Genomic DNA, 8945 nt, shown 5'->3' on the forward strand with positions numbered 1-8945 from the left:
CAAGGGGGAAACTATTCTTCTAGATTTACAATGCAGGCCTACACTTAGTTATCTAGGAGAATGCACTAGATTGAGTTTGGAGAAGATATGCACACTTTCACAATTAGACCATTGTCTTATGTTTTTCTATACATAAAAAGTGTGTTTTGTGTGGATTAAATATTTGTAAATCATTATTTACACAAGGCAAGGTATCATTTAGAGTGACTGAAGTAATTAATACAGTCATACCTTGACATCCGAACGCTTTGACTTCCGAAGGTTTCGACTCCGAAAACCTCGACTTACAAAGACTGCCGCGGAACGGATCGTCTTCGTAAGTGGAGGTAGCACTGTACTCCGGTCATTGTTGCTGCTGCCATTATTATTGCAATATCCATAAATATATACATAACTAGATCTCAAAACCTAGCCACAAATCTAAACTGTGCAGGGGTGGCTAGCATCCTCCAGATGCTGCCGAACTGCAGCTCACAACATCTCTGACCGTTGGCCACCATGGCCTGCGTCAGATGGGAATTGCAGCTCAGCAACATCTAGAGGACAATAGCTTAGCCATGCCTGTCTTAAGAAAGCGACTGAAATGTAGGCATCATTCATCCTAATCAACACTCTTAAAAATGAATGAGAGTTGGAGGAAGATGATTTGGATATAAGCACCGCAACTACAAAATAACACCACCACCACCCCACACTACCACCAATGCACATTGAGATGTAGAGAGCGATGGAATCCCAGTAATGTTACTCCTAGTTTATTCTAAGAATCTTACTTGGGCAGATAATGGTTAAAACCTAAAACTAACAAATGTATTATGGCATAAATGTTTGTGTGCTTAAGTGCATTTCATCATAAGTAAACTCTATGCTATAATAAGAGTCCTCGTCCTCCCCGCCATTTCTCTTTTTTCGCTGCAACAGACTAACACAGCTAGACCGTCTGGAAAACGAGATGATAAAGAAATCAATTCCTTACACAATGTCATCAAGGAGCTCATGAGAGGGATGATTTTCGAAAGTTATAGGGTTGGAAAATGTGTAGATCTGAGATAGGATGCCAGCAATGATGAGGTCTCCTGACTGATAATACTTGTGATTTACTGGAAGAGGGTCACTGATACCACATTGAGCTACGGTTAGACTCCACACAGCCTGAGGAAGCAGCAGCGATACCAATAGCATGAAATGTACCATCTTGAACAAACATCTGTCTTAGCCCTTATTCTCATGTTCCCTGAGCAGCACTGAATGGTCACTTTTTTGACTTATTCACAGCCAAGACTATACACTGCAGAGTATCAACAGTCAGAGTGACCATCACCTGCCTGCCTTAAGAACCTGCTTTGGATGCTACAGGGAATGATGATAGCACCCTTCAGTCTTGGGCCTTTGTTTTTCCTGTGGCTAATGGAACTCCCTTGGGACTCAGGGAAAACGACGAAGTAATCATGGTGAATTTGATAATTACTCAGTAGCAGTGCTATTTTTCTAGAAAAAGACGTGTCGGAGCTCACCGTGAAGGCCTCCCTTGTTCTCCTAGAATGGCAATGGCACCACCTGAGAGGTGCCAGAACTGAGTTCCAGTGAGTTCCAGCTGAAAAAAGCCCTAATGTACTTTGTAGCAAAAAAACCCGGGTATGGCTTGAACAGTGAGGCTGTGTTTAAACATACCATTATGAGGACCATCTGTACTATACATTTAAAGCAGCAGCATACTAATTTAAATAGTCATTGCTCCCCATCGCTGGTTTTTTTTTTTTTTTGGAATACTGCAGTTTATTTTTTATTTTTATTTTTTTAATTAACTTTTTATTCACTTTTCTTTTTCTATCATTACATACATCTCATATCAATAACATTCATATTACATCATCTATTCCCTTCCCTCCCAGGCTTCCCTCAGCTTCCACTTCTGGTTTGTTTCCCCCTTATTACATACTGCTGTTTCTTAAAAGTCCACTATATCATTTCTTTGTTATTTTAAATGTTCTTTGTTAATAAAGATGTGAGTGTTTATTTAAATCCTGCCATCAAGTCAATAGTCTTCCTTCGTTTCTGCAAGTATATTATAAATGTTCCCCACTCTTTTTTCGAGTCTGTCCGTCAATTTTACCAGTTCTGCATAGTTCATAAATTTCTCTTGCCATTGTTCTTTAGTTGGAATTTCTCCAGTCTTCCTTTTTTGTGCTATCAGAATTCTCACCGCTGTAGTAGCATACATAAATAATGTCCTCTTCTCTTTCGGCAGATATTGACCTAAAATACCTAACAGGAAGGCTTCTGGTCGTTTAACAAATGTTATTTTCAACATTTTCTTCAATTCATTATATATCATTTCCCAATACATTTTTACAATCCCACCACATATGAAAAAAAAATCCCAGCCTCACACCTCCAACACTCCTTCTTTTCATTTTTATACATTTTTTGCTAGTTTGACCAGTGATATATACCATCTATTCTTCATCTTCATGTAATTCTCTCTCAACAATATAAAATCTGCAAATTTACTTTCCACAATTTTACCCAGTCTTCAAATTGTATATTGTGGCCATATCTTGTGCCCATTTGTATCATTACCGACTTTACTTATTCATCTTTAGTCTCCCACTCCAAAAGGATATTGTATGACTTTTTAAAATAATTTCGAGTTTTCTTCTATCACTTCCTTTTGGAATTTGGAAACCGAATATGAAAAACCTTTCTTATTGTCCTCTTTAAAAATATCCTTTAGCTGTCTATGGTGCAACCAACTTTGAAGATGCTCTTTTATTTCTTCATATTCTTTCAGTTTTTCCCTCCTGTTCTACCAATAAATCTCTATAAGTTGGCCATTCTCCCTTTTTTTCCAATGTTTTAAGTGAAAATGCCTCAATAAGAGATCACCACCAAGGTATCTTAGGTTCTAGTAGGTCTTTATATTTTTCCCACACTTTAAACAATGATCTCCTTTTTATATGATTATGAAACCCTTTATGTATTTTCACCTTTCCATACCATAGATAAGCATGCCATCCAAACCTGTTGTCATGTCCTTCCAGTTCTGTTATTTCCTCCCTATCTAACTAACTTGATCCAATCCTGGATCCGTATTGGGGATGCAGCTTCATAGTACAGTTTTAAATCTGGAAGTGAGAATTCACCTCTTTCTTTCACATCTGTAAGTATATTATTTTTTATCCTTGGCTTTTCCCCATTCCAGATAAATCTTGAGATCTCTCTTTGCCATTCTTTGAAGCATGCATTCCCCGTTATTACTGGAATAGTTTGGAAGAAGAATAACATCCTTGAAAGTACATTCATTTTTATAGTTGCAAATCTTCCCAATAAAGAGAGATTCATCCTATTCCATATTTCCAAATTTCTTTTGATTTCATGCCAAAAAATTTCATAATTATCTTTAAAGATATTTATATTTTTTTTGCAGTTACCCATACACCCAAATACTTTACTTGTTAAAATGGAAAATTTAATAATTTTTTTTTAAAAAAAAGAACATTACTTAGAACTCTCACTTTAATGTGTTCAGAAATGAACTGAAATCTCATAGAATGACTATTCTGCACTATTAAGCCAGGAACATGCTCTCAACCGCTTCTAGGAACTTTCAGAATCTAGGCTGCCATGCCTAGATAACACATAATGAAGCCCTTTCCAGGCCCTCATCTAATTCCTGTCTAAGACATATCTGACAGTTAAGCCCTATATTAACCATAAGAGTTTAACTTCTATCTCTCCACATCTTCTTGATTGGTTGACATACCACCCAGCTCAGCTTGGAATCTGTGTCCTCAGGACTTGAAAACTTTTTGTTTCTACCCATTTATTCCATTTCTATGCTATTGTGTCTTCTTTATTATTGAGAAAATAAAAATGCAATAATGAATGGATGAATAAAATGCCAATTTTTAAGCCAAATGCGGACAGTTCTTGTGGTACTCTTTTCATCTGAATAACTCATTGCGCCAAAGGCCTTTATTTTTTTGTTGGTCAGTAGAATCTTGCCATCCCAGTGAGCTTAGGGCTGCCATATGTCTGGATTTTCCCATACATTACCAGGATTTCAAAGGTGGAATTGACATCCAGGGGGAATTTCTAAAAGGTGGTCCTTTGTGCTGGATCTGAGGCAAGTCGATTTCCTTGGTTTTTACTTTTTGAAATATGGCAATGCTAAGTGAGCTGGCCCATGGTTTCTTCTGCAATGCCTCACACAATAAATGTAACCCTGAATAGGTGATTATTTTCCCTTATAATTACCTACTTAATCATGATTATATGCTGCTACTTCTTCAGGTTTCAAGGCAGCTGTAGTAACCATGAGTAAAACTACAAGACATAAGGATTCCATAACTAACCCCCCATCCAATTCTGCGTGAGGGCTTTGTAAATCTGATCTTGGACATTTTAGATAGCACAGTCTGAGTCACACATCATCGTTTGTGGGGCCATTCAAATCAGGCTGTGGGACTCAACACAGAACCCAGTAAGGTATAACAGCGTTTCTCAACCGCTGTTCCGTGGCACACTAGTGTGCCGCGAGACGCTGGCTGGTGTGCCGCGACGTGCTGCGACGAGAAGGGCGATTTGCATTGTCACGTGCCTGGCGGCCGCCAATACACAGCGCTAACCCGACGGAAAGCAATATTTCTCCTCCTCTTTCCCAAAGCTCAGTGCAAACGACTGGAGGGTGGTTTTAGACAAACTTAAAGAAGCTGGCTGGATGAGCTCAACCTGAAACTTGCTGAGCAAAGGATTGTGCTGGCAGAGAAATCAGCGGCTTGTGAAGCCTTATTACAGGAGATTGCAACCAACACAGCAATTGGCAAGTGTTTCTTACAGTCATAATTATATAGTCAATATAGGGCGGCACAGAGTTAAATTTTTTAACTTTTTTAATGGTGGTGTGCCTCGTGATTTTTTTCATGGAACAAGTGTGCCGTGGCCCAAAAAAGGTTGAGAAACACTGAGGTATAATGTGGAGACAGCAGAATGGGAGTTGTGAAGGAATTCTTTCACAGAAGCTACTGCCATTGGCAGTCCTGGTCTTTTTGCCTCTGGTGGCATTCAAGACGCCTGACATCAAATGCAGTGTCAGCAACCCTCTTCCCATTCTCCACAAGTTCTACCAACCAGGAGACTTCATCATTGCCGGCATTATAGCTCAGATATATAGATTTTCCACCCCAATCACTTTCACAACACTCCCTTCTAACGACATCTTTGAAGACACTGTGTAAGGCTTTGCTGTTGTTGTTTTTTTAATGTTCCTTTGTAATGTCAAGTACCTGAATGTCATATATCTGTCCTAGCTCTGCCACATTACCCTTCAGAATTGAGATGATCATACCATTTTATGCTTAGGAGTATATAAGAATTTCCAGGTTGTAAGGAAGAAACTGTGAGAGGGCAGTGATTGGAGATGAGGATTACCTTTTAATTTCTTTCATCATTGCCAGCATTTTATATCAAATATTTAAACATGGCGGTAGAACAAGTTTCATAGAAAGGCCTTCTAATGACATCTTTGAATATCACTGTGTAAGGTGTTTGTTTGTTTTTTATAAAAACTTACTATACAATGTGATACATCTTTCCTAGCTATGCCAAATTACCCATCATCTGTTAGGAGAAGTTTTGAATGCTTAATGTTTAATTGTGCTTTTACTATTTTGTTGGGAGCAGCCCAGAATGGCTGGGGCAACCCATCCTATGGGCGGCATAAAAATAATAAATTTATTGTTATTATTTTTTATCATGCTTACCTAGATCAGAACCGTTATACTATATTCAGGAATAATGTATGGAACTTAAGGGAAACATGTGTCATATTTTGTGGCAAATCCATGCTAACAGTGCAAGTAACTCTAATTGCAGGGTGTTGACCCACATCTACCAGCATATCCTGGCCTTGATATTTGCTGTCAAGGAGATCAATGAAAACCCCCACATTTCACCTAATGTCACCCTGGGGTTCCATATCTATAATAGCTATTTTGATGTAAGGTGGACCTATCATGCCTCAATGGAATTCTTCTCTACACTGGGCAAATTAACCCCCAACTACAAATGTGATAGACAGAACAATCCAGGAGCAGTCATTGGGGGGCCTGTCTCTGAAGTTTGTCACCATGTGGGAGATATCCCAAGCATCTATAAGATTCCACAGGTAAGATGTATGAATGCAGTCGGAGAGGTTATCAAATCATTTGCCCATCCCTTTACTTGTAAAGGTTTACTTTTTAAAAATTCTATTTGCAATGTTTTCTTATGTGAAACTTCCATAAGTAAGAATATAAGAAAAGCCTTATTGGATTAAGCCAGCAACCAGGGCCATCTTAAGCAGATCATAGAATCATAGAGTTGGAAGAGACCCCAAGGGCCATCCAGTCCAACCCCCTGCCAAGCAGGAAACACCACCAAAGCATTCTTGACAGATGGCTGCCAAGCCTCCGCTTAAAGACCTCCAAAGACCTCCATCCAGCGCTGTGGCGCAAAGGTCCCTCCGGCGCCCCCTCCCTTTCCCCAAATTTAGCCTGGGGCAGAGGGCGCCGTTGGGGTTGCCTGACTACAGCCCAATGCAGGCATATCTATTGCTTCCAGAATGATTCACAGTTCACCTACTGACATTGCTCAGTTCTGGGTTCACCCACAGCTTTAGTGTAGGTATGGAAGAATGTTTGAAAATGTTGTGTCAATTAAGTGACCACTTTCACCACCAGATCCTAACCTTGAGGCAATTAAAGACATATAAATGTACAGATAGCAATAGTCAAATAAATGATGGACTTGAAGATGTTGGGGTTGTGCTGCTTTTCCTCAGAGCCAAGCATCTTGATGTGCCACACTTCACAAATCTTTTACTTGCCTTTCCCATGATCATATAGTCATCTGTAACTTACTAAAATAACTTGGCCAAACTGACTATCCAAAGAGTTTCCCCCCTAAGCATGACAGGGAGATTCTGGTCTTAAAGATTCTGTCTTCTTTTCCTTATTGTTGTCACTGTCTGAGATAGTTCTTCAAGTTTCCAGAATGTAGTGCACTTTTGATACAACCTTGCAAAAGAGAAAACCTTCTCTTCTTTCATTTGTGGACAGGTGCAGCCCCTTTCTGCTTGTAATGATAAATGCCCTTTGGGTTACCATAAACAAAGAAGGAAGGGGAGCTATTTTGCTGCTATGACTGCATTCTGTGTCCGCAAGGGAAGTTTTCCAACCAAACAGGTAACACGTATCATGCCTAGAGCCTATCAAATGCACTTTCACTTGGTTATTAAGACATTCATTTACATTATGTTGAGAAAATACTTGTGAATTCAGTGAAGGATTGTGGTGCAACACATAGAAGCTTGAATTTTCTTTTCCAGACATGGGTGAATGCCTCCAGTGCCCACAAGATCATTACCCAAACATGGAACGGGATTCATGTATTCCAAAGGACATCAGTTTCTTGTCTTATGGAGAACCTTTGGGGATCGCTTTGGCAGTTCTTGCTCTTTCCCTTTCTTTCACCACAACTTTGGTGCTTTGTGTCTTCATTAAGCACCGGGAAACTCTCATAGTCAAAGCCAACAACCGCAACCTCTCCTACACTCTCCTCACCTCCCTCCTTCTTGCCTTCCTTTGTGCTTTGCTATTCATCGGTCGACCTGATAAAGTGACATGTCTCCTTCGACAAACAGCATTTGGCCTTATCTTTTCTGTGTCAGTTTCTTGTGTGTTGGCCAAGACAATCATTGTGGTCCTTGCTTTCAGAGTCACCAAACCAGGTTCCAGGATGAGGAAATGGGTGGGGAAACAACAGGCCACCGCCATTGTTCTTTCCTGTACCTTGATTCAAGCTATTCTTTGTTGTGTATGGCTGGCTACGTCTCCCCCATTCCCAGATTTGGATATGAAATCTGTGACTAAAGAAATTGTTCTGGAGTGTAATGAAGGGCCAGTCCCCATGTTCTACTGTGTCTTGGGCTTTTTAGCCTTGCTGGACATTGTCAGCTTCACTGTAGCCTTCCTAGCCAGGAAATTACCCGACAGTTTTAATGAAGCCAAGTTTATCACCTTCAGCATGTTGGTTTTCTGCAGTGTGTGGCTGTCCTTTGTTCCCACCTATCTGAGCACAAGAGGAAAATATATGGTGGCTGTGGAGATCTTCTCCATCTTAGCCTCCAGTGCTGGTGTCCTAGGCTGCATATTTTTCCCCAAATTCTACCTTATTGTGTTGAGACCTCAACTGAACTGCAAAAAGCAACTAAAAAGAAAGAATTGACATATCTAATACTATATAGCCCTTATCCATCTTAAATCAGTATTGATAAAGCAATCTGATATTTGCAATCATGTTGGTTATTATCCCGTTCCTTTGATAGTCATCATGTCTTGTTTTGCATTTTTTTCCTCCTCAGTAAAATGTAAATGTAATGCAAATTGTAATTCTTTATAAATATGTGATATATTTCTGTTAAATACATGGTTGCTGTAGAGAACCAAGCCTCCAATGCTTGGTTATTAGACTGCACATGTTCCCCAAAATGTTTTATTTTTGCATCGACAGGCGGAGTCCTCCCCAACCCCAGGTGACCCCCCAAGTGGAATAATGACTCAAGACAACGTGCCATGGGATTAAAATTGGCCATAAATTTAGTAAGCTTCAGATGTAGGAAGACCTTGGCTCAGGCATTGGGCGTTTATTGTAGCGATTGTTTGGATCATCACTGGCAAACCACGTTGATTCTGCCAAGGTTAGAAATAGTGCTGGCACACTGCGCTGAATGTCAGAATAGCAGACACGTGTAGCAGGACAGGACAGGACAAGACAGGGAAGAACAATGGGGTGGTGGAAAAATACTGAGGGTCACAGGATGGGCTTAGGAGGGGTGTTTGAAGAAGAGCATGTGATAGAGGCGTGGAGGCAGGAGCACGGAAAACAGTCACGTACATAATGGCGTC

The sequence above is a fragment of the Zootoca vivipara genome, chromosome 12 (genome assembly GCF_965207765.1).
Source record: "Zootoca vivipara chromosome 12, rZooViv2.hap1.1, whole genome shotgun sequence".
NCBI classification, from domain to species: Eukaryota; Metazoa; Chordata; class Lepidosauria; order Squamata; family Lacertidae; genus Zootoca; species Zootoca vivipara.